Source organism: Bidens hawaiensis, unplaced genomic scaffold (assembly GCF_021521415.1).
Source record: "Bidens hawaiensis isolate Kalapana, Puna unplaced genomic scaffold, B.hawaiensis_p1.1 tig00007860_1, whole genome shotgun sequence".
NCBI lineage: Eukaryota > Viridiplantae > Streptophyta > Magnoliopsida > Asterales > Asteraceae > Bidens > Bidens hawaiensis.
This window is the reverse complement of record NW_027491547.1, coordinates 949,306-976,662: the sequence shown is the minus strand read 5'-3', so window position 1 is coordinate 976,662 and position 27,357 is coordinate 949,306. Positions and strand designations below refer to the sequence as shown.

Below are 27,357 nucleotides of genomic sequence, written 5' to 3'. Positions count from 1 at the left end.
ATTTGCATACTTTGTTAGGAAGTAGCGGATCGACAAAACCTTCAGGCTGAACCATATAGACATCTTCCTCAAGATGCCCATTTAGAAAAGCAGTTTTGACATCCATTTGTCAAATCTCATAGTCGTAATATACGACTACGGCAAACAATATCCTTACAGACTTTAGAATCGCCACGGAAGAGAAAGTTTCATCATAATCAACCCTTTGAGTTTGAGTGAAACCCTTTGCTACAAGTCTAGCTTTGTAAGTATACAAGTTTCCATGCATATCGGTTTTCTTCTTGAAAACCCACTTACTTCCAACCAGTTTCGAATTTAGAGGTGGTACAACCAATTCCCATACTTGATTATCATGCATGGATTGCGTCTCTACGTTCATGGCTTCCAGCCATTTATCACAATCAGATTGTGACATTGCATCTCGGTAAGTGGTTGGTTCATCAGAAGCTGCCACATAGCATTCATCCATGAAAAATCCATATCTTTCAGGTGGAGTGCTAATTCTACCAGATTTGCGAATGTTTTGTGTGTTTTGATCAACCATTTGATCATCATCAACAACCTCTTGTTGATTGCTAGTGTCAACCAAACGTGTATCGGCTTGTGGTTCTCGATCCTCTTCGAGTTCCATAGTTCTATCAGTTCCTTCCATAAGGAACCTTCTTTCCAAGAACTCAGCCTTTCGAGCTATAAACACTTTATACTCATTTGGATTGTATAAATATTATCCCATCGAATCTTTGGGATATCCTACAAAGATACACTTAGTGGATCGGCTTTCAATATTTTTTTGGGTGTTGTTCTTGACATAAGCCTCACAACCCCATACCTTTAAATATGATAATGATGGAACCCTTCCATGCCATATTTCAAAAGGTGTCATATCCACTTTCTTGGTTGGTGCCATATTTAGAATACGGGCAGCAGAGATAAATGCAAAACCCCAAAATGATAGAGGTAATGTGCTTCTAGCCATCATAGATTGAACCATATCCAATAGAATTCGATTCCTCCTCTCGGACACACCATTATGTTGGGGTGTTCCAGGTGGAGTAAGTTGTGAGAAAATCCCACAACTCCTAAGATGACCTAGAAACGCATCATTGAGGTATTAAGCTCCTCTATCGGAACGTAGTACTTTGATTGTTTTGTTGAGTTGATTTTGTACTTCATTTTGGAAGACTTTGAACATTTCAAAGGCTTCATCTTTGTGTCTTAACAAGAACACATACCCATAGCGACTATAATCGTCGGTAAAAGTAATGAAGTATCTTTCACCATTCCTTGTCATTGTCTTAAAAGGACCACATACATCCGAATGTATGATACCTAACAAGTTTTTTTACCCTTTCATTAGTTCCACTAAAGGGCTCCGTGGTCATCATCCCCAATAAACAAGACTCACATTTATCAAATGAATCATCATTCGCTTCCAAAAGACCATTCTTTTGAAGTGTATTAATGTGATCCTTGTTTATGTGACCAAGGCAACAATGCCAAAGAAAAGTTTCACTCAAATCCAGTTTGAGTCTTTTGGTGTTAGCTTGGTACAACGAGTTATCAATGGATGTATTATCATGAACTAATTCATAAATGCCACTAGACGACATCGCTTTAAATTAAAAGACATTATTCATGAAAACATAAATACCATTGTTAACAAACTTCAAATCAAAAACAAATTGTCTTAATACAGAAACAGAGATATTATTCCTAGTCAAACTAGGAGAATACACAATTGTTTTCAGTAACTTCCAAACCATTTGGAAGCTTCAAAACATAATCTCCTCAGGCTTGGACGTAAACCTTTGCTCCATTTCCCATGAAGAGACTAATATCTCCTTTCGTGAAATCATTTCTTCTTTTGAACTCCTGCAATGAATTGCATATATGAGTTCCACATCTGGTATCCAATACCCATGTGTTAGAAGAAACAATATTAAGATCAATATGGATCATGAAAGTTGTACCTGAGTTTGCCCCGTATCCCTCTTAGCTTTCAACTCCTTGAGATGGGTCGGACAGTTTCTCATCCAGTGACCTATCTCCCCACAACAAAAGCACCGATCCTCAACACTAACCTTTAGCTTCTTAGGTTTGGGTTCCGCCTTTGCCTTTCCCTTGAGCTTGCCCTTGACTTGTCCTATACCACTTGGAACCTTTTCCTTGGGTTCTGGATGATGCCTCTTCTTCAAGCCACCCTCATTGATCGCAAGAACGGGTAAAACCTTTTTACCCATGCTGGCTTCGGCTGTCTTAAGCATTGCGTGAAGCTCACCAATGCATTTGTCCGATCCGTTCATGTTGTAGTTCATAACGAATGTCTCAAACCTTTTAGTTAAGCCATTTAGGATCAAATCCGTGGCTAACTCTTTTGAGACAGGACAGTTAAGCCGTTCAAGTCGATTAATGTGGCTTTTCATCTTAAGCACATAAGATGAGACAGATTGGGTTTCTTCCATATGAAGTGCGCGAACCGTTTCGAAGCGCTCCACCCTTGCTTGAGTAAGGAACATTTCCTTAAGCTGGGGGATCATGTCATACGCCCCATGATTCTCGAAATCCTTTTGGATCTCGGGAATCATTGTTCCCAACATGAGGCAAGAAACTTGCACCTATCCTCAGTGTACTTTAACCAATCCGCGTAGGCATCCAAGTTGTTGACATCAGGTTCATTGGGAATAGGATCGTCCAAAATATAGGACTTCTTCTCTTGCTTGAGAATAATTCTCAAGTTTCGATACCAGTCAATGAAATTATTATAGTTTAGACGATCCTTATCCAGAATGGATCTTAGTGATAAGTTATGCACGGGTGGAATAATAGCGTTCTGTGGATTGTTTGCGGCCATCTATAAAAAGAATTTAACAAAGTTCAATTTAGTATTTTCGATATTAATAAATTTTAATCATTAATACCCTTTAATGTCTCCAAGAAAATTAATGATTAAAATCTAGAACCCAATGTTTCATCCAAATAGTATTTAGGTGACCTTTATCCCACTATTCAAATTAACAAGGTAGTCAACGTTTGACGATTGCAACCCTTTGCAACTTCTAGTTTTATGGGATCGGATAAATATCATATGTTTAGTTGTCATGTTTAATCCCATCAACACCTTTGTACGCCATGCTTCGGTGACCCTATTCACATGGTTTCCAAATCAAGTCGTCCTACTTATACACACGTATGAGTTTACACATACAAGTGGTTAGGTGACCTTTATCCCACAAGTATTGTAAATTCACCTCAAGATCACAAGTTTTCTTAAATGTGGTTAGGTGACCTTTATCCCGCATCAAGTCCCAAGTGACTCGAGTGTCATATAAAAGGATGGAGTTCAACTTGTTTTAAAAGGGATTTAAGTTTTCAAAATTCTAGATTGGAAAACTATTTAATGTACCTTCCAATTGCATGCATTCAAATGTATGGTACCTTTGAAAACCAAATTTTCAAATTCATTTTAATAAAACCCATTTTATTATGAAATCATTAATAGTTAATAAAACCAATTTTATAACTTAATTATTTCAAAGGAATCACTTTTATGCTAGTTGTCGATTTTAATTGTTAACATCCAAACATGATAAAACAATAAACATAAATCAACCATATAAGCATAAAATACAATCACATGTTCATAACCATAGCCACCTAAAGTTTGACAACACTTGTTAACCGAAACAAGTGTGTCATAAGGTCTCTCCTAAGGGACGAGCATGACACAAGGTATGAGATTGTGAACTCCCTGTTGACTCCGCATCCATATGCTTCAAGCGTTCACTTTTAGTTGTGATCCTTTTCTTTAATTGGGCTTCCACTTGGACTTCAACCAAAATGGTGTTGTAGTTGCATCTTCTTTTACAAAATATATCCTAATACATCTTGTCTAATAAAAGAAATACAACTATTCTACTTATTATTACAAGCTATTTGAAAGAATAAATAGGTTACAAACCCGAATCAAGAATATTACAATCAAATGCTTACATCACAACAAGTCTCTTCAATATACACAAGGTCATGGCTAAGTTATGAACATCCAACACAAGCAGGTCAACCTTTGACCAAACAGGTCAACCTTTGACCAGAATGGTTCCCCTTTTCCCTTAGTTCTCGGCCTAAAATAGAGAACACATAGTTCTAGGCCAAAACCAAAGCTTCAGAGTTACCGGTCCGAAAACTTTGGTCCAGAGAGAACCTATTGTTCTCGGTCAACACCGAGAACTAGTTTTCGGTCCAACCGAGAACTATGATTCACAATCATGAGATCTCGGTCCAACCGAGAACATGTTTTCAGTCAACCAAAATCTCATGGTTCCCAACCATGAGTTCTCGGCCAACCGAGAATAGGGTTTCGGGTGTCTTCGGCCAGACCGAGAACCATGGTTTCCAACCATTGTGTTCTCGGCCAGGGCTGAAGAACACAGTTTCAGCCCAAACAAAATTTGGCAACCAAATAACCAATTTTTCCAGTTTTTATCACATGCATGTATGGTACAAATTTGAAAAACCAAGGGGCAACCAAAAGGCCTGAAATTCTCAGCCAAAATGGTAAAGAATACCATCAAACCCGAGCACTTTAGAACCCATTTTGAAGTATGTAATCGTATAAGCGACTCTTGATGTCATTGTTGAGTTTTAGCAAGATTATCAAAGTCCAAAATAAACCATTTAATAGGAAAAACGCAGCGGAAATTAAAGTTTTAGATCTTGTTAACCATTACACATAAACCCGTTTATGTTAAACCCAATCTAGGATCCATATATGATTATCAAGCTGTCAAAACACAACCATAGGGTGTTAACATACATACCTTCAAGTCCAGAAAACCGAAGGGGAAGAATGAGAATGAATAGCAAGCTTCCAATGGAGGAAACCTCAAGCTTATATACCCAACGAGCTCCAACAAACACCTAGGTTGCTAGGGTCCTTAACACTTGCAAGAACAAAACTCTTTTGTTCTTCCCTTCTTGTTCTCGGCTAGAACGGAGAGGAAGAAGAGAGAGTTTGTGTGTGAGAGAGAAGGTGTAATTAATACAACCAAGAAGAAGTAATCCACCAATTGAATCTCATGCATGTTTTGAAAGAAACAACAAGAGAGATGAGAGAGGTGGAGCCGGCCCACATGGGTGGGTTCCCCCCCAAACCGATTCCAATTGTTTATTTCTTTTAAACATTATTTGTTATTTATCCAAATAAATAACATTTCTCTCAAACATAAATTACCCACATAATTTATTAAGCACACAATTGCAAATATTTAGAAAACCATTTTTCCAAACATTATAAGTGTTGATTATTATTACTTAGATCATATCTAATAATAATTATCGTGGCGTTTGTCTAGCTTGTTATTGGGTATGAGCCGACTTGGATCATAACGTACTAGCCACATCAACTCTAATATGTGTCTTGGGCAGATCGATTCCAACAGATATCGTGTCAAAGCAAATCCTATACACTTTTAATCCAAGTTCAAATCCATCTATAAGGTAATATCTAATGCATTCTAATATCTAATGAAAGAAATCGATTATATTTATTTGTTGGTTGGTATCATGCTATTGCATATGCAATATATCCGAAAAATACCTTTAAAAAAGCTTGAGAAAACCCAAAAATAGGGTATTTAAATACATGGTTTTAGAATATCTGGTTCTATACTCGACCCAGACCCGATGCATAAGGTATAATTTTTAGAGACAATATCCAAATCCGAACCCAACCCGGCTATTGTCAATACCCGATTTTTCAATACCCGGTTCCATACCCGAAACCGAGATTTAGAAAATCCGCCTCTAGCCCAACCCAATCAATTATGATGACCATCGGCCCACATAAAAGGAAAGGAGTTGTAAATTTTATGACGTGTATGACCATAGGCCCAGAAAGGATACAAGGCTGGTTTCAGGTATAGGGGGCATATAACAGTTAGATGTGCACAAAAGAAACGGGTTTCGGACCCGACCCTACCTGACCCGTGGGTACAGATCGGGTTTAGGGTTTCTCTTTTTCTCCCCAGAACTTGAACCGACTTGGACTCGCCAGAACCGGTTCCACCAATACCCGGTCAAACCCTACCCGACCTAGTTCTTGACTTTTGTTGACCATATCTGGCACTAGTTTTTACCTAGTTCCGGTTTTTGAAAATACCCCTCTAATATAACATATGGCAGATGCAAGTACAAAAAAATTAATATATATACCATGGCAGGCCGAATTCGAACAAGTGAGTATTCAACAAAGTGAAACTATGGGAGAAGATGCTTCCCATTACAACTACCTTGAACTTATTGTCATGGGTTCACTTCAATTAGTTTTGTGAGTTCACTAAAAAAATAAATCGCATTTATCGTCCCTAATAAAATTTGGAATACAATGAGTTTACGGGAGCCCGACCCAATGAAGGTGCACTATGATACAAGGATGGAGAAGACTTTGGTTTCTTTGAATCTCAATAATGTTTTTTTGGAAAATTCTCAAAATAAGCGTTTACGAAAATGTTTTTCAGGTTTTAGGTGTCATTTGCAAGAAATTCTCAAAATAGGTATTATAATCTAGTCGTGACGAGTAGTTTGTATAACCAATTAAAACTTGACACTTGTCTTTAAACTAAACATAACGAGCAGATTTACTAACCATTTACTCGTCACAAATAAATAAGTTTTATGCCTCGTAATCAACGCCCACGAGTAATCCATAAGTTCTTTAGTCGCGACTAGTAGATTGTAAGGTTAAACTAGTCGCAGCGAGTTAACTACTAATAAACCACTCGTATAGGGAATGTAACTTGGTAAACTAGTCGTTGCGACTAAAGGACTTATGAATTACTCGTGAGCGTTGATTACGAGGCATGAAACTTATTTAGTCGTGACGAGTAAATGATTAGTGAACCTGCTCGTTACAGTTAGTTTAAGGGCACATGACAAGTTTTAACTGGTTCTACAAACTATTCGTGTGTAATCATAAACTACTCGTTACAACTAGTTTATAATAACTATTTTGGGAATTTCTTGCAAATGGCACTTAAAACCTAAAAAATGTTTTCATAAACGCTTATTTTGAGAATTTTCCTTTGTTTTTATAATAATGTAATCTTCACTAATCAGAGAAGATAAACGCATAGTCATCTTGGTAGCATGTTGTACCACTAATTTTTATTGAATAGTCAGTAAGAGAAAAATTGTTGGTGAGTTATAGATAATAATTATAAATACATTATTTTATTATGAGAAAAATAAAAACATATAATATATCAGAAATTTAAGTAAAAACGTGTAAACAAATTCTAAAAAATCATGACGTACGTATTGAATAGGGGTGTTAAAAGATCCAAAGCAACAAAAGAACCACAGTTAATAGGATAATTCAGCCATGAAACGCCCATAACAAATGGACAAACTAATTATCAACAAAAGTTAGATCAGGAACAATGAAATATTAAGTGACGAATACTAAATCGAATAAAAGAAAAATAAAATATAAACAATGAAAAGATTACTTGAAATGCAAAAAAAGAGTAATGAAATAAATTATTATAAAGCTATAGCTAAGTCTCAAAAACTTGAAATGTCTAAAAATAAACCTAATAATAATAATCACTTATTTCACTTCGTTAGATACGTTTAAACTTTAAACATAACAAAATAATCACATAAACAACGTTCAATTACTGACTTGTTTCAACACTCTATGAACACGCTCCTTGATCTGTCTTTCGAGCTCGGGCCTAAAGTGCCTAATGAGACCCTGAACGGGCCAAGCCGCTGCGTCACCCAACGCGCATATCGTGTGCCCTTCGATCTGTTTCGTTAACTCTTGTAACATATCGATTTACTCTAACTTCGCGTTCCAGACTTTTAACCTCTCCATAATCATCCACAACCATGTCGTACCCTCCCGACACGGTGTACACTGACCGCAACTCTCGTGCTTGTAAAAATACGCCAGCCTGGCAATCACGTCCACAGCATCCGCCGATTCATCCATCACCATAACCGTCGCGGTCCCCAACCCGCTTTGCACGTCTTTCAATGCGTCAAAATCCATCAAAACATCATCACACACGCTCTTCGGTATCAAAGGTACCGAGGAACCGCCAGGTGTCAGGTCCCAAAATATGATGGTCGTTTCGAATCGGATCTTAATCAATCATGTCATAACTCACACAAAATTAATCGTGTTGACAAGAGAGTTAATGACGTGTTACTATATTTAGAAAGATGACCGTTTGTTAAAGGCGGAATCAATAACAAACATACGGTTGCAATGAATATTCAAAATACGAGGACACACGAAGGATTCACTCAAAAGATTTCCATTTATATAACGTTAATCATACAAAAGGATAATCGATTAGGGTTTAGGAGGAATCCTAGGACAGCTGTCACACACAAAATATTCTCTTAATTAATGTGTCGGTCTTATCCACTCTGTCTCTCGTATTATCTCCTCTTTTCCGTGAGCCTCGTGTGTCACTGGCGGCGTGCCCTAATTATTCTTTTTATAGGCCTGCCAACCTAAGACAGGCTGTCATTCCTTCTAGAAACCCTATCCGATAGTACATACTCAATTTACATATTCGAAAATATACTTGTGTAAAACAAGTCTTCCGGGTAAGCTTTTCATTAAACTTCAGTCTCCGAGTAAGCAGTGTACTCGGCCTTCCTTCAGACTTGGTAAACATAGAAGTGTACTCGGAATCAGTTTCCGGGTAGACTTTACTTAGAGAATATTTTACCAAGTAAAATATTCACCGAGTAGACTTCAATCTTCTTGGACTTATCAAACTTTGCTCGACAAATCCTCACGAGCAACCTTGTTCTTCTATGATCCTGTTCGGCTTTTTGTTAGTTGAATAACTTATTGATAAGGCGTACTCGGGAGTACATACCTTACTCGAGCAGAACCTTACTCGATATAACTTAGAGATATTCCATCAACTCATCAAGTATACTCGGACCATAATTATTAAATAATACCTTGCCCGGTCTTCCAATTACTTGGCTTCTTGGACTTGGTTGACCATACCTTACTCGGAAGAGTAAAATACTTGGTCTTGAAGAACAACCCTGCTTGACAAAGTGAACCTTACTCGGATATGCCAAATAGATGAACCTTACTCGGAAATCACCAAAAAGTATACCTTTCTCGGATATCCACTTAAGAAGATTATTTGAAGTAAACCGTGCCCGGAAGGCAAAATCTCGTACTCGGCTAAGTAAAAGCTTACTCGAAAGTCCAAGGTGTACCCGGGTTCAATACTTAGCAGTTTCTGAGGAGGTTGAGAAGATTCCAATCTTCAATATTCTTTAATTAGGTCAAATCTCCTCATTTGGGTCAAACTCTTGACCCAACAATCTCCCCCTAGATTGGAACACCTCAGCTGACCCAAAACATTCTATGGTTACTTACACTTAGCAAAATACACATCAAATTTCATAATTGAATTACAAAAGTGAAAAAAAAATTACTTAATCAAAGGTTTGTCCGAAGACATTACAAAGCAAAGCCTATTCTATCTCATTTGTCTTTTCCTCTTATTGTAGGCTGCTTGTCTTCTCAGCCGGATCACAGATGCTGCCCTTTCTCTGAATATATTGAGCACTTGGTAGTGAGTATGTCCTTCTTGTATCACCAAGTCTCTTATATCAGCCAGATCATCATTATGTAGGCATGTCAGATATGCATCCTTCTTAATTGTTGCCAATGCCTTCCCATCTGAATTCCTCAGCACATAGTGGCCAGTGTCTTCTCTGTATTCAACTTCTGTAATGACACCATTTTTCTGCACTGTGTAATTCGGCCTTCTCATCCTTCTTCCCAAGCTTATACAAGTCTCCATGTTGGACAGAGGATTTTGATCTCGGACTCTCATCTGGAAGTTCAGCTCAGCCCTGTCCATTTTCTTCAGTTTTTCTGACCTCCTTGACTTGTGAAGTTGGATCAGTCTCCAACTTCTCTTTTCTTTTAAAAATTTGAAGTCATCAGCCGCCTGTTCTTGCAGATACTTAGATAAGTCATTCATTTGTCTTCCTGCTGATCTGTCTCTGTCCCTGAAATCGTATAAGTGAAGTGACTCCATTCTTCTTAGTTGTTCTTCTTTGTATTCTCTGAAATCACTTCTTACAACAATCTCCCTTAACTGCCTACTTTCTATTATGACTTTCAAAGAATCAGTAACTGAATCATAGTAAAGCTCTCTTGGTAGATCCACACCAGACTGTGGTCTTGTTCTTTGTTGCACTGGGCTACTTGATTCCCCTCTTCCTGCTTGTCCTCTTCCTCCTTGCATTCTTTGATGGATTGGTGGTCTGAATGGAATTGATTTCTTGGGCTTTTGAGGTCCCAAGTTGAATGTCTTCACATATATTGCTTCCACCATCTCAGTAGGAAGGTTTGCAATCTCTACAATGTCATGTCCTGCTGACTCCAGTTCTTTTAACATTTTAATTATTCCCGGAGTTCTAGCCAGTCCATCAGGCACAAATCTGCCATCAGAGTAATATCTGGGATTTTCTCCCTCCCTTAAGGCTTTTTCCCACTCATTCTTCTGCATATAGAAAAGAGTCTTCAGATCCTCTTTCTCCAAAGCATTAAAATCTACCTCAGTCATCCCTCTTTTGTTTATCATTATGTTTCTTAGGATGCTGGTCATTTCCTCATTCTCCCAAGGCATAAATGGTTCAGTTTCTTGTTCAGGCTTTACATCATCTTGAGGGATATGAGTTTCAACAGGTTTGACTTGCTCCTTTTCCATTTCTCTTAATGTCTGAATTCTTCTTTTCTTCTTTTGAGGCTCATCAGGTAGTTCAGTTTGAATTGTGCTTTCAGTATAAACCCTTTTCATCTCTTTCTGTTTCATCTTAGAATACTGGTCAAATACTGCCTCTTTACTCAAATTTCTCACAACCTCAGGCTTTATCCCTTTCTCAATCAGATAACCACACATTCCATCATACTTTTTCTTTAATTCTTCCAATTCTATCTTATCATCTTGTTTCACAAATTTTTCTGCAACTATCCCTTTTTCACTGTTATCAAGATCTTGAATTTGTTCAGCAGTGTATCTTTCTAAAGCAGCTTCAGGATACCCTCTAACCTTCAAAAAGGTTTTATAGTGCTCAGTGTTTTTCTTTCTTTTCTCAACCTTCTTTAGGACTTCCTCCGCATTTATTTCAATTATGCTCCTTTGAATATAAGTCATTTCAGCTTGAGGGGTCTCAGCATTAGAGCTTGTGTCAACTTTCTCACCTCCTTGATCAGGGTGATCATCACCCTTTCCATCAGACTCCTCAGAGTCATCCTCCCCATCATCTGATAGATCATTCATGGCATCTATCTTTGGTTCATCAGAGGCAGGATGCTCTGGTTCAGCAATATCAATATCATGAACCTCAACCTCAGGGACATCAACATCAGGAACCCCTGGTAATTTTTCTCCTGGTTTCAGTGTTTTCAAGGGGATTGCTCTGATTGGTTCATCATCAGTCTGTTCAGCAGATTTCTTTCTTCTTTGATAGGTCTTTTCATATCTTCTTTCTCCCCATTTACTAGCAGGGTTCTTTTTCATGTCTTCTTTTACTTGATCAACCCATTTCTTATCAGCTTCAGATGCAATTAACTCCCCAATCTCTTCAGGTATAATCATGTCAGTGTTAAGATTGGTTGATGGTTCAGCATTATGCTCTTATTGCTCTTGAAACTTGTTAACCACTTTTCTCAAAGAGTCATCAAACTCTTGAGTTTTGTTCATATTTACCAGAATTTCAATAACCTCTTGATCTGCCACATCTTGGAATATTTCTTTTGCAACATTGGCTTCATTGATCAATAGGTCCTGCTGTGCCAACTCTTCTTCAGTCAAGGAGTGGGCAATTGCTTCCCTTTCCATTGATTCTTTAATCAGTCTTTCTCTCTCAGCAAGAGCAGCAGCAGCAGCAGTATCAACAAAGGATACATCTTTCTCAACATATACAGCAGGCTCATCCTCTGTTGCTATCATTTTACCCTTTTCTTTTCTTCTCATCACTTGTTCTTCATCCTCTTGTTCATCACTTTCAAAATCATCAATTTCTCTAAATAAGTCTTCCAACTCAGAGTCATGCTCTACCCTCTTGGAAATAGCTTCTTGATCATCAATTGGTTCAGTGAGTTCTAGTTCCTCAGTAGCATCATTCACATTCACATTCTCCACACTCATATCTTCATTTACAATCTCAGTCAACTCTTCTGTCAGCACATTCTCAACATCATCATTCACATTCATTACAGATTCATCACTTTCATCATAATTGTTCATTATTATCTTTAAAGCATCAATACTGTCAACCCTTTCTACATCATTATCATTAATATTCTCCCCCTATTTTGGGGCAGCTGAGGTCTTCTCAACCTCCTGCTCCAGGGTTCGAATCAACAATTCAGCATCACTTAACCTTTCCAACAACATTTCATTTTCATTTGTTAGCTCTTCATTCTTTCTACTCAACTCAGCATTTTCATCCCTAACCTCCTCAACTCTCCTCTTCAACTCATCATTCTCCAACATTAGTTCAATATTTCTTTGAAGTATGTTTTCTTGTTGGCTTGAGGGTGGGGTTGTAGGTAATGGTTCATAAGTGGGTAGTTCAGTGATGGATGGGGATTGTGTGTGTTGTGTGGAGGTTTCCGGTTGTTCTAAGTTGAAAGATTGAGGTGGTGTTTGATGTGGTGAAGTATGTGGTGGTGATTGTGGTAGTGTAGGGATAGGTTGTTCAAGTTCTTCATGTTGCTCCCCCTGTACTTGTGCCATAATCTCCATATCCAGACCATCTCCCCCATCATTTCCATCTTCATCATCATCAGAGTCTCCTCCATCACTCTCATTATTACTCCATTCTTCCTCCTCTGAGCTCAGCTCAGGTACAGGCATAACAGCCAAATCATGGTTTAACAACCATGGCAGAATTTCCAATGGAATACTTGCATCAAAAATGTTAGAAACACCAGGATTCTTTATTCTCTTGTATGCATCGGGATCTTGCAGTTTGTGGGTGGTTTCAATTGTTGGTAAATCATGCAGTGTGATATTAAATATGATCTGCAGGAATCTCGGGTATTGTAAAAATCTTTTGCTTTCTGGTTTCTTCAGATTCCCCACTAGCCCATCAAAAATCATTTTGGAAAAATTAAATGGCAGATCAAAAATTGTACCAACGGTGGCATTTGCTAGATCAAGGCTCATCAGAGTCCATGATCCCTTTCTTGGTGCAAATCCATGAATAATGTGGTGAATCAGAAATCTGTACAGCATCGGAAATAAACCCTTCTGAAACTGTCCCTCATGGACATTTCCTTGATACCCCATTGTTTCTCTGAAAATCTTCAACAGATGCTTTGTATCGAAGCTGATGTGATTGTGATCATCGTCAATTAGTCTTAAACATCTTCTAATCAATCTTTCAGTGATGTGTATTTCCTGTCTGGCCACGGTCGCCTCGATTCGTTTTTCATTACCATCTTCGATCAATTCTGCTGATCTCCAGAAATCCAAGGAGTGATTTCTGTAGATAATCGGGCTTTCAGTGAGTGCAAAATTGATGCTTGACCACGCCATCCATGATATCATTAGAGCCATCGGTTCATTCTCTGGTGTCACTTGTAGTAGTGCGCACATGTTGTGCTTTGGCTCAAACACATACTTTGGCTCGTTATCTGCCATATCTGTAACACATAAACAAGCATATTCAAAGTGAAATTAGACATAAAGTTTAAAACTTTAGACAATTTCAAGTTATAAAAATGAAGAAGAAAGATAGAAATCTTCAAGAACCTGTTCTTCGACAAATTAATAACCCAAACACATAAACAGAGTGTTAGTACTCGAATACAAAATTAAGTCACAATCCCAATCTAATCGTGATCGGAAAACATAAAATTTATGCTTACCGAGTCGGAAATAAGTGGCTGATAAAAATTAGGGTTTGGATTAATCTTGAATTCGATAAGTCGGTTATTTTTCTTAGTAAGAGAGATTTGCAGTGGAAGGAGAGAGATAGAGGGAAATAATGTAGAAGAAATTTGCCTAAGTCCCTCTTTTATACATTTTGAAAGTGGGTTTTAAATGTTTTTTGTCTTCTTGTGAATTACTAGCTGTCAACCAGTAACATTATCCACTTGATATATTAAAAACATTTAATCTCATTTAAAATCATAAGACCTTACTCGAAAATTTAATTTAACCAAAGTCTACTCGATCTTCTTCCACTAACAGCTTTACTCGGTCAAACTTTACTAGAAAAGATTTTCATTTTGAATATAAAGTTTGCCCAAATACTTCTCTTTTCCAACCTTGCTCGATCAAGTAAATTAATTTAAAGTTAAGATATAATGAAGAAAGCTTACCCGAAATACTTGATTTATTGAGAAATAAATCGCAAGACAAATAATCAAATATAGTTATCAAATAAACATTCTTACTAAGAATCAATTAAGATCCACCCAAAAATTTCTCAAATTCAAATTAAAACTTATCTAGCATGAACCCTAAAAATCACAATCACTAACATATTCAAACAACGTATTCATTCAAGTATGAGTCTAAACAATTTCATCATACTGACTCACATATTCAATCAATGCATTCATTCAAGTATGCTTGTATGAAGATTGTGCTAGAGCATTCTTTCAAATGTAAAGTGTGCTCGGACAATGATCTTGTGCCAAGTATACTCGAATAACTTTCCTATAGTACAAAGTGTGCTTGAAACCAAATTCTAGCAGACAGTGTACTCGGAAAGTTGGGTTTTGAAAATTACCAAGTATATTAAAGGAACACAAGTGTACCCGAAATATAAAGTGTGCTCGGAAAACAAAGTTTGCCCGAAAACACTTGTAATTTCAAAGAAATCATAAACACAAATATCACAGAGCATGCTCGGAATGAAATTGAACACATAAACAGTTAAGTGTGCCATAGTCTAAAATTTCATGAAGCTTGCTCGAAAATCCTAAGTTAGCATAAAGCTTGCTAGGATAAACACATTCAAACATCAGGTATGCCCTTGCTCGAGGGAACTTGTCATATTAAACCATACCCGAAAATGACAAACTTAAACAGTAACATTTAAGCGTGCCCGGAAAGATTAACAAGTCTTTCCTAACAGCATATTCACTCAAAGCTTACTCGGTACACTCACTCAAGTGCACAAAGTTTGCTTGACAACACAATCAGCATATAACATGCATAGCTTACTTGAAGCTAACATATAACATGCATAGCTTACTCGAAACAAGAATTTCTTGTTGACAGTTAGCTATTTCAACACATAATCATCTCAAGACTTCAAGCTTGCTCGGAAAGTGAGTGCAATAGTGCAAACATTTCAAAGCATGCCAGAAAATCATAATGTTAGTCAAAAATGACTAAGCTTACTCGGAAAGGTTGAAAGTTGTCAAACGTTACCCGAAACAACATATTCACACATAATCAACTGTTCTGTACTCGGAAAGGTTATAATTCAATAACCTTACCCGAAAATACATATTCAAACAGTTTGTGCTCGAGAAGGTTGGAAATCATCCAACCTTACTCGAACTTACATATTCAGACATAATCAACTATTTTGTACTCAGAAAGGTTATAATTCAATAACCTTACCCAAAAATACATATTCAAACAGTTTGTGCTCGAGAGGATTAGAAATCATCAAACCTTACTCGAACTTACATATTCAGCCTATTTTAGGCAAAATGCAACACTTTTTGACTTAAACCACTTTTCAAAGACATTTCTAAGTTATGTATCATTTCAGAACATAGTTTAAGAGCAAATGGTGCATTAAGAGATCAAATTTCAGTTATACTTCACTTCAAAACAATTTCTTTTATAAACTGAAAAGATCTCAGGAATGGGATCATATTGACAAAGTAGCTATCTCAATACTTCACTCTCAGCATTATTATGACAACTTAGATAGGTTAACAGCAGGTATAAACTTAGCATGATTTTCATCTCTTTGGTGATATGATTAAGGTTCAATTTGAGCATAATGCAATAATGGTCAACACTGTGCTATGATGCCTCATATCTCTTCTCAAAGCTTATTTGGCTTTCCCCAGATCACCCCAATTTGACTCCAACCTCCTATATTTGGTCAAAAATAGTTTCTTATGACAGAACTTATTGTATTTTTGAACTTTTGATATTCAAACATATAGAGGTTGAACGTTGGACTTATAGTTAGCAACATGCCTTTCATTTAAGATGAGACAGATTTTGTCAACATCTTTGTAGTTCTTGTTGTAACCCTCTTGTTTGATAAAATATTTAAAACATTTATCAACTTTTGGTTGATTTATTCATTCTTCCCCTTGTTTTTGATATTTTCTCAAATTTTCTTAAAGCATGTTCTTTGTCATATAAAAAATGTTTCATTTTGGTTGACCAAATAACAATAGGCTTGTGTATGACTGTGTAATCACTTTTCTGCCATATCATTCGAAGAGATCTATCTTGAGACATGCAAAACAACTATGCATCTCCACATAAAGATTAGCATATTCATTATGTTTATATCACCTTAGATTTTACATCATCATGGGAAAGTAACCATACATGTTAATGACTATACTAAGGCCTTTTTAGCCTATTAATTCCATATGATTAGCTAAGCAGTCAATGTACTATCATTTCCCAAATATACAGTTTAATATTCAATCACCCCAATACCTCTTCATTGTCAGGTTAATGGCTATCCTGTATTAACCAAAAGTGATCAACAGGACCAAACATACATGTGAATATATGTCCTGTCAAAGTCAGAGTTATTGACATAGTTTTAAGTGAAGGAATAAGAAACAAGTCATAATTGCCCCAAATGCATTCAGTTTTCAGGTCAATGGCTATCCTTTGAATCTATAGAGATTTAAGGACCAAACATACACAAGTGCATGTCCTTTCAACTGGGCAAATGACATAATTTTCAGCAAAAACAACTGTTTGAGATCTTTCCCTTTAAAAATCCTTCTTTTAAGCTTCTTAAAAGCTTGAACTGAATAATCTTATCATATCTCTACACCATTAATCAACTTGCTCATGTTTTGACCAAAATCTAGTATTTATGCAAAATTCATTAAAAATTTTATTGAATCACATAATTTTGACATAAAACACATTTTGACACAAACAATTGCATCTCATACTTAAATCTTAATCATTCTATCATCATTAAGAAAAACAGATTGTAATCTCATTCAATGTTTATTCTACCTTAACAACTTCAGAAGATCAGATTAGGATCATATTCAAGTAATCATAAACATGTGATTACTCTGACATTATATAAGCAATTAATCTCACCTAAACAGATCTAATTACTTATCATAACATCATATCAGTTAACAAGATAGTCAAGTATTATCATCAAAATCAACCAAATTGCACAAGTAGTCACTCAAGTACCTATCAGTTAACATCAAAGCAGTGACATAATCAAAACATATTCAGCAACATATTCAGCAACATATTCAGCATGTGTGACCTCTTTTAAAATATTCAAGTAGCACATAGAGGTACACAACTAAGCACACATCCTTAATCAGATTTCATCAGAGTTGATCATCCCCAGGGCTTTCAAAAGAAAGTTGAACCTGGTTCTATCAAGTGTTTTGGTGAATAGGTCAGCCAGATTATCACTTGTATCAACTCTTTGCATGTCAATCAAACCCTTTTCACTACAATCTCTGATGAAATGATGTCTGATTTCAATATGCTTAGTCTTAGAATGTTGCACAGGATTCTTAACAGTAAAATATGCAGCAGTATTATCAATTAGAATAGGGGTGTTTAGAAAGTTCAAACCATAGTCCAGCATCTGATTCTGAATCCAGGGAACTTGTGCACAGCAGGCAGATGCAGCAACATATTCAGCTTCTGCAGTGGAGATTGATACAGTGGTCTGTTTCTTGCATTGCCATGACACTAGCCTTTCACCCCAAAACTAGCATCCCCCTGATGTTGACTTTCTACTCATATTTCATCCATCATAATCACTGTCTGTGTATGCAATCAGATCAAAGGATTGGTTCTTAGGATACCAAATCCCTAAGTCTGGTCTTCCCTTCAAATATCTGAATATTCTTTTCACAGCATTCATGTGGGAGACTTTTGGATTTGATTGAAACCTAGCACATACACACACAGTAAACATGATATCTGGTCTTGTTGCAGTCAGATACATCAGTGATCCAATCTTGGCTCTGTATTCATGTTCATCAACTGGCTCCCCCTTTTCATCAGCTATCATCTTTTCTTTGGTGTCCATTGGAGTTGATGCAGCCTTGTAATCATGACAGTTGAACTTATTTAGAATGTCCTGCACATACTTAGCTTGGTGAATGAAGATTCCTTCATCCTTTTGTTGAACTTGTAGTCCCAGAAAGAAATTCATTTCACCCATGGAACTCATGCTGTACTTGGACTTCATCACCTCTTCAAACTCCAAACACATATTTTCATTTGTAGATCCAAAGATGATATCATCAACATAGACTTGTACAAGCAGCAAATCTGACCCTTGTCTTTTGTAGAAGAGTGTCCTGTCTATGGCTCCCCTTGTGAAGCCATTTTCAAGTAAATGAGTTGATAACTCATCATACCATGCTCTAGGAGCCTGATGTAAACCAAAGGGCTTTGTTTAGCTTATACACCCTGTTTGGAATCATGGGATCCTCAAAGCCTGGTGGTTGAGTCACATAAACTTCTTCATCAATCTTTCCATTAAGGAATGCAGATTTGACATCAAGCTGGAATACTTTAATGTTCTTTGAGGCAGCATATGCAAGAAAAATCCTTATGGCTTCCAGTCTTGCAACTGGTGCAAACACTTCCTCAAAGTCTATCCCTTCCTTTTGAAGACATCCCAATGCTACAAGTCTTGCTTTGTTCTTAATCACCAAACCCCTTTCATCCCTTTTATTTCTGAACACCCATTTGGTTCCTATTGCATATCTGTCATGTGGCTTGTCTACAAGATCCCATACATGTAAATCTCTGAACTGGGCCAATTCCTCTTGCATTGCCTCTACCCAACTATTGTCTTTTAAAGCTTGAGCAATATTCTTTGGTTCTAATTGGGATAGAAAGCAAGAGTACAGACAGATGTTAGCTATCTCAGAATAACTCCTTGTTACTCTTTCATGTAGGTCACCAATGATATTTCCAGCAGGATGATTCTTTTCAACAGTAGGAGTTTGTATTATCATATTTGTAGACAAATTTATGTCAAGATTTGTTTCATTGATTTAAGGTTCTTCAATGATCAAATCAGCTTCTGCATCATGAAACTCTGGTGCTTCATCATTGGTTTGTCTTGAAGTGGATGCACCATTGTTTCCCAGATTCAAACTTTGAAACAAGTCTTGGAATCTTGCTGTTGTTGCAGCTTCTTCATCATTTGTTTTGTTGCCTGTGTCACTCCCATTATGAACATGATCATTTTGTATATCAGTACTATCTTGACTTGTCATTTCCTGATCTTGTTCAATGTCTTTGTTTGTGGAGCTATTCATAAAAGTGTATTCTTTTTCTGTTCTAGCAACTTTCTTCCATAATTCTTCCAAGTCCAGTTCTTTCTTCTTATTTTCTTCAAGTACACTGGTCTTGTAGAATGTTTCATCAAAGTCTTCAGCATAAATCTTGAATGACTTTATCAATTTTTCATGATCAAACAGCCATGTTGCACCACTGACTGTGTTGAATTGATTCTCATTAAAAATAATGTCAGATGACTCTATTACACTCATGTGATCTTTCACATAAACTCGGTAAGCCTTTGAGTGAGTAGAATATCCAACAAAGAAACAGTCTAGTGACTTAGTTTGAAACTTGTTCAAATAGTCTCTAGTGTTCAATAAGAAACATTTGCAGCCAAATGGCTTGAAGAACTTGATGTAAGGTTTTCTATTGTTGAAAATCTCATATGGAGTTTTATCATGCCATTTGTTCACAAGCACTCTGTTCTGAACATAACAAGCAGTGTTGATTGCTTCAGCCCAGAATATGACAGGTAAGTTAGCATCAGCCAACATGGTTCTTGCAGCTTCTATTAGTGTTCTGTTTCTCCTTTCTGCAACACCATTTTGTTCAGGAGTTCTTGGAGCTAAAAATTGTTGAAGTATTCCTTTCATAGCACAAAATTCTTCCATAACTCCATTCTTGAACTTAGTACCATTGTCACTTCTCAGCATCTTCACTTTCTTATTCAGCTTGTTTTCAATCATTGTGACACAACCTTTAATCAACTCAGCAGTCTCATCTTTGGTACTTAGGAAATAAACCCAAGTATATCTTGAATAGTCATCAATGATCACCAAACAGTATCTTTTCTTTCCAATACTTGGTACACTCACAGGACCAAAAAGATCCATGTGAAGTAACTCCAGTGATTGATCAATTGAGTTGATGAGCTTTGTCTTATGAGTAGACTTGTGTTGTTTTCCCTTCTGACATTAGTCACAATGATCATCTAACTTAAATTCTCTTGTAGGTAAACCAATCACATGTCACCCTTGACCAGTCTATTCATATTCTTTAAGTTCACATGACACAACTTCCTATGCCACAATTTAGACTCATTTTCAGTGGCTTTGGACACAAAACATGCACCACCTCTTGAAATAGCATCTTGCATATTCAACTCATACAAGTTGCCATTTCTTGGTGCCATCATCATAATCATGTCAGGTGGGATCACAAACTCAGGTTTTAAGATGAAACAATGAGAATCATCAAAACTGACTTTGTAACCCTTATCACACATTTGAGATATACTCAACAAATTGTATTGTAGTCCCTCAACATGAAAGACATTGTCAAAAGACACCTTCCCATTTGTCAAATCCCTTTACCCACAATCTTTCCTCCATTTTCATCACTCCCAAAGGCAACTGGACCCTCATACTTCTCTACATAATTCACAAGTGACCTCTTGTCACAAGTCATGTGCCTAGAACAACCACTATCCATATACCATATATCATTCAATGGAGTGGCCTGTTCCTGCACAAAGAGAAATTTGATTAGTTTAGTGATGAGATGCAAGCTTCTTCAACTTGCAACTTATCAGTGTCAATTTTAGTGGCAGCTTGGGAAGTGAGTGTAGTAGGTTCAGGATCTTCATGAGTGATCTCCAAGTTTTCTGAATGGTCAGTTTCATACCCACACTCTCTTGGTGTCTTGACAAGTGAAGCTGAATTGTCAAGCTCAATTGAGGCAGTTCTCTTTTCTTGTAAGACATAGTCTTTAGATTCTGAGAAGTCTCTTACATCAGTTACAGCTTTAACTTTAGCTTCAGTTCTAGGTTTTCATGTGAAACCTAGTGGTTCATATCCATGTTTTAACAAGAACTTTTCATCACTAGTGAGTACAGCTTGTTTCTTTCTTTGATACACAGTTTTTCTCTTTGATTTCTCACTGCTTGATGATTCTTGTGATTCATCAGACTTGACTGAATGAGTATTCTTGGTGAATTTCAATGACTGGTTTTCCCTTATCACCTGCTTTTACTTCTGATGTGATTTACTTCTTTTCACATTTTCAGTCATATGCATCTTCTTCTTTGTCTATGCCTTCACTTCAACTCTTATCTCTTTTCTATTCACATTTCCCTTTCCCAAATACATTGCATACTTCTCTTTGTACAAAACAAAGTCTTGACCAAACTTTGTTCCATTTGGGACATGAAATGGCTGAAACTTGAGTCTCTCATTACATGAATCAGTATGGTGTCCATATTCATCACACTTTCTACACCACACCTTTCTTTTGAACATCTCATGTTCTTGTGGTTTCCTGAATCGTTCACTTGGTTTGGGCTCTCTTACACCAATTGTCTTTTTGTTTTTCAGATTGTCATAATCAATTGAGAATGCTACAAACTCATCCATTCTGATGTCATTTCTTTCCACATTCCCTTTAACAAAGACAACCTTTTTCAAGTTTAGTGGTTGATCATCTTCATTCTCTCTATATCTTGACTTCCTTCTTTCAAATTCCTCAACAGTCTCTACCTCTCCCACATCAAAGTCTTCAACACTTGAAAAGATAGGATAAATAGGAGTAAAAAATTCTATATCCATTTCTTTCTTATTTACCTTCTTTTTCTTGTTCTTTTCTAACTTCTTCAAAAACTTTTTGCTTGGAGGTCTGACAGCATTGTAATTCACATTCTTCTTTTCACCAATGTCAAACGAAACATGTTCTCTCTTAATTTGCTCATTCATTCTTTTCATTTTATGTGTAACTGGTGGATACATTGGAAGTTGATCAACAGATTCAGGCTTTTTATATTTTCTTCCTTTTTCAGCAGCTTGAATTTCTTTTTCAGTGATTTGATCACTCAAATCACTTATATCATCTTGATCTAATTCATCTGAATCAAAGTCATCTTCAGAGACTTGAACTCCAATTGACTTTTCCTCTTTCATTTCTTTCTTCATAACAAATTCACCATCTTCACTCACCTCAACATTTTTGTACAAATCTGCAACATCTTCTTTGTCTTGAAACACATCTTTGAATTGTTGTAGATAAGCACTTCTCTTTTCTTTGTCAACTTTAGGCATAAAGTTGTAGTTGAATGGTGGTGGAACAGCCTTGTACTTTTCATCTTCTTTTACTTTATTCAGAATTCCACAAATGTTTCCAGTTGAAACTAAGTTCTTTGGGAATTCATTTTCAGTTTGCAGCTTTGTATTCAGCACCTTTTCATCAATCACCATCTTCTTCAACCCACTGATTTCTGTTGTGAATCTTGTCTGAGCTCTATAGCTATTCATACAATCCTCTTCCAAACTTTTCATTCTTTCCTCACTAACAATCTCACTTGCCTCATAAGCATTGATAATGCTTTGCTTCTTAAAACACTCACTTTCCAACTTACCAATCTTTTTCTTTTAATTCATTGACAAGTTTAGGTAAATCAGCATTAGGATCATAATGTACCGTAGATGAAGATGCAGAGTCTATGGCCATGAATGCCACATTAGCTCTTCTGATATCATCTGCTATATCTTCCTCATGGTTACTCTAGTCAAAGCTTCCCTCATGCTGAGTAGTTACTGCCACATTGCCTTGATTTCTTGGTTGATTTTGGTTTGATGGAATGTTTTGAGTTGCAAGGATTTGAACAGCTTGATTCTGATTGTTGTTCATTTGATATACTTGATTCTGATTCATTCCATGCTGGTTGTTCATCTGAGGCTGATAGTGGTTATTAAAATTGGGATTGAAGTTGTTGTTTGGATGGAAGTTGTTGTTGTTGGGATTGAATCCTTGGTTATTGTTGAAGTTCTGCTGGTTGTTGTTTCTATGCACATTCTGCTGGTATTGTTGTTGGTTTCTAGGCTGTTGGAACTGATTGACTTGAAAGTTCCTTGGCAAATTGCACTCTCTTGCAAAGTGTCCAGGCTGTTGACAGTTGTAGCAGATAGCCTTGGACTTATCAAATCCTATTATCTCATTTGGACCAGAAACTAGTGATCTACCAGTTCTGTTGTACAGTCTCTTGCTTCTTAATGCCAACATTGCAGCTTGCCAGTTGAGATCCATGTCTTTAAGGTCATCAGCATCTATTTGTTCCAAATCATCTTGCACTACACTTGTGTGAATCATGTTTTTGGCCACAAATGCATTGTAGGACTCAGTGAACATAGACATTAGGGCTTGTGCCTCACTCCCTTGAACATGCCCTGCACCAGCACTTTGAGAATTACCATTTCCCACAGAAACTGAATCATCATCAATCAATTGAACATTAAATCTCTGTTGACCACTTTGATTGCTTGAACCACCTCCAATGAAAGACCTAGCAGTCTCATTGTTGTGATCACTTGGTTCTTCAATGATGGGAATTTGTTGTTGATTCTTTGTTGTAAGATTCCCCATTGGAGCAATTAAAGCATTTGACACATTGAAACTTGGTTTATCTTCCTTGATCATTTCATTCTCAATCATTTCAAGTTCAGCAGCTTGAAGAAAACATACTACATCATCCAATTTCAATTCATTGAAATTTTGCTTTTGAAGGATGAATTTGCAAGCAGTATACCATTCTTTTGGAATTGAGTTGAGCAACTTTGTATTTAAATCAAAGTCAGTCATTACATAGTCAGTTGTTCTCAACTCATTCACAATACTCAGAAAACGTTCTAGTATTGACTTCAACCTTTCACCATCTCTATACTTGAATCTTTCTAAATGTTGCTTCAGTATTTGCTTCTTAATGTTCTTCAATTCAGTGTTCCCTTCATACATCTCAAGGATTGCATCATACATTGCCTTAGCAGTTTGATGATGTGCAACCTTTGTGAGGATTTCCCAAGACAGACCAAGTTTGAGCATAGCCAATGCTCTGTCATCAACTTTTCTCATTCTCTCTCTGACAGCAGCAATAGCATTTGCATTAGCACCTTCTTCAACCGCAGCTTGTGGTCCATTCTTGATAGAATTCCACATATCCACATCATTATAACAAAAGGCAGCCTCAAAAAGCACTTTCCACTTGGTAAAGTTCTCCTGACCATACAATCTAGGTATCTTATTAGTAGACACCTCTTGTTCATCATATCCAGACATTTTCTAAAAACAAAATTTAAGCTTTTATCGAAAATATAATAAAATAATCAGATCTGAGAATAAATTCTTAGATCTGAGATGTCTGAGATGAATAGAACAAGATTCAACTATAAAAATCAAAGCTTTAAGTGAAATAAGGAAAAGAAAACACCTAAAACTTGGAGATATGGAAGAAAAATGAAGAACAGAGCCTCTGACGTCACAAATCAATCGAACAGTGCTCTGCTTACGTCATTCTTCTTCAAAACTTAATCAGCAACAATCTTTCTAAAAATAGCAGCAACAAGCTCTGATACCACTTGTCAGGTCCCAAAATATGATGGTCGTTTCGAATCGGATCTTAATCAATCATGTCATAACTCACACAAAATTAATCGTGTTGACAAGAGAGCTAATGACGGGTTACTATATTTAGAAAGATGACTGTTTGTTAAAGGCGGAATCAATAACAAACATACGGTTGCAATGAATATTCAAAATACGAGGACACACGAAGGATTCACTCAAAAGATTTCCATTTATATAACGTTAATCATACAAAAGGATAATCGATTAGGGTTTAGGAGGAATCCTAGGACAGCCGTCACACACAAAATATTCTCTTAATTAATGTGTCGGTCTTATCCACTCTGTCTCTCGTATTATCTCCTCTTTTCCGTGTGTCTCGTGTGTCACTGGCGGCGTGCCCTAATTATTCTATTTATAGGCCTGCCAACCTAAGACAGGCTGTCATTCCTTCTAGAAACCCTATCCGATAGTACATACTCAATTTACATATTCAAAAATATACTAAGTGTAAAACAAGTCTTCCGGGTAAGCTTTTCATTAAACTTCAGTCTCCGAGTAGGCGGTGTACTCGGCCTTCCTTCAGACTTGGTAAACATAGAAGTGTACTCGGAATCAGTTTCCGGGTAGACTTTACTTAGAGAATATTTTACCAAGTAAAATATTCACCGAGTAGACTTCAATCTTCTTGGACTTATCAAACTTTGCTCGACAAATCCTCACGAGCAACCTTGTCCTTCTATGATCCTGTTCGGCTTTTTGTTAGTTGAATAACTTATTGATAAGGCGTACTCGGGAGTACATACCTTACTCGAGCAGAACCTTACTCGATATAACTTAGAGATATTCCATCAACTCATCAAGTATACTCGGACCATAATTATTAAATAATACCTTGCCCGGTCTTCCAATTACTTGGCTTCTTGGACTTGGTTGACCATACCTTACTCGGAAGAGTAAAATACTTGGTCTTGAAGAACAGCCCTGCTTGACAAAGTGAACCTTACTCGGATATGCCAAATAGATGAACCTTACTCCGAAATCACCAAAAAGTATACCTTGCTCGGATATCCACTTAAGAAGATTATTTGAAGTAAACCGTGCCCGGAAGGCAAAATCTCGTACTCGGCTAAGTAAAAGCTTACTCGAAAGTCCAAGGTGTACCCGGGTTCAATACTTAGCAGTTTCTGAGGAGGTTGAGAAGATTCCAATCTTCAATATTCTTCAATTAGGTCAAATCTCCTCATTTGGGTCAAACTCTTGACCCAACAATCTCCCCCTAGATTGGAACACCTTAGCTGACCCAAAACATTCTATGGTTACTTACACTTAGCAAAATACACATCAAATTTCATAATTGAATTACATAAGTAAAAAAAAAAATTACTTAATCAAAGGTTTGTCCGAAGACATTACAAAGCAAAGCCTATTCTATCTCATTTGTCTTTTCCTCTCATTGTAGGCTGCTTGTCTTCTCAGCTGGATCACATATGCTGCCCTTTCTCTGAATATATTGAGCACTTGGTAGTGAGTATGTCCTTCTTGTATCACCAAGTCTCTTATATCAACCAGATCATCATTATGTAGGCATGTCAGATCTGCATCCTTCTTAATTGTTGCTAATGCCTTCCCATCTGAATTCCACAGCACATAGTGGCCAGTGTCTTCTCTGTATTCAACTTCTGTAATGACACCATTTTTCTGCAATGTGTAATTCGGCCTTTTCATCCTTCTTCCTAAGCTTATACAAGTCTCCATGTTGGACAGAGGATTTTGATCTCGGCTCTCATCTGGAAGTTCAGCAAAATCGTACCCTGAACCACACGCGTTTTCCCCCGACAACCCGGATTTGTAGGCTTCGAGCCTTGCCTTCTCGAGGCTTATTCGCTCGTTAACATACTCGCCCCGAATGTATATATACGCGGCGCTAGCACGCATCCCGACACCGGCAATTAAACAACCTTCCAAGAGTTTATGCGGGTCGTGTCGCATAATTTCGCGATCTTTGCATGTTCCGGGCTCGCTTTCATCCGCATTGACAACAAGATACGATGGTCGACCGTCGGACACTTTTGGCATGAACGACCATTTGAGCCCGGATGGGAAACCGGCCCCTCCGCGACCACGTAAACCCGATTTCTTGATTTCTTCCACGATCCAATAGGTGCCTTTGAGAACAAGGTCTTGGTTCTATGCCAATCACCTCGTTTTCGGGCTCCTTTGAGGTACGGGTTGTGTAACCCGTAAAGGTTTGTGAAAATGCGATCCGAGTCGCTTAAGTTACCGAACTGGGTCTTCGTGGGTGGCGGTGTGGTGGCGAACGGTCTCCAAATTTTGGTGTGACACCATGGTGGTGACCATTTTTGTAGAGAAAGAATTCCCTTCATGGATATATGTCACCGGAGAATGGGAAATATTATTGCAAAAAATTGGTATGAATTGTTAGAGTAAG

The 27,357-nt window shown here is 37.1% G+C and overlaps 1 pseudogene; it reads right to left on the bottom strand.

Annotated features, from left to right (window-relative positions):
• Positions 1-7,837: 7,837 nt before the first annotated feature.
• On the bottom strand, positions 7,838-26,984 carry LOC143636333 (NADH dehydrogenase [ubiquinone] flavoprotein 1, mitochondrial pseudogene; annotated as a pseudogene).
• Positions 26,985-27,357: the final 373 nt, after the last annotated feature.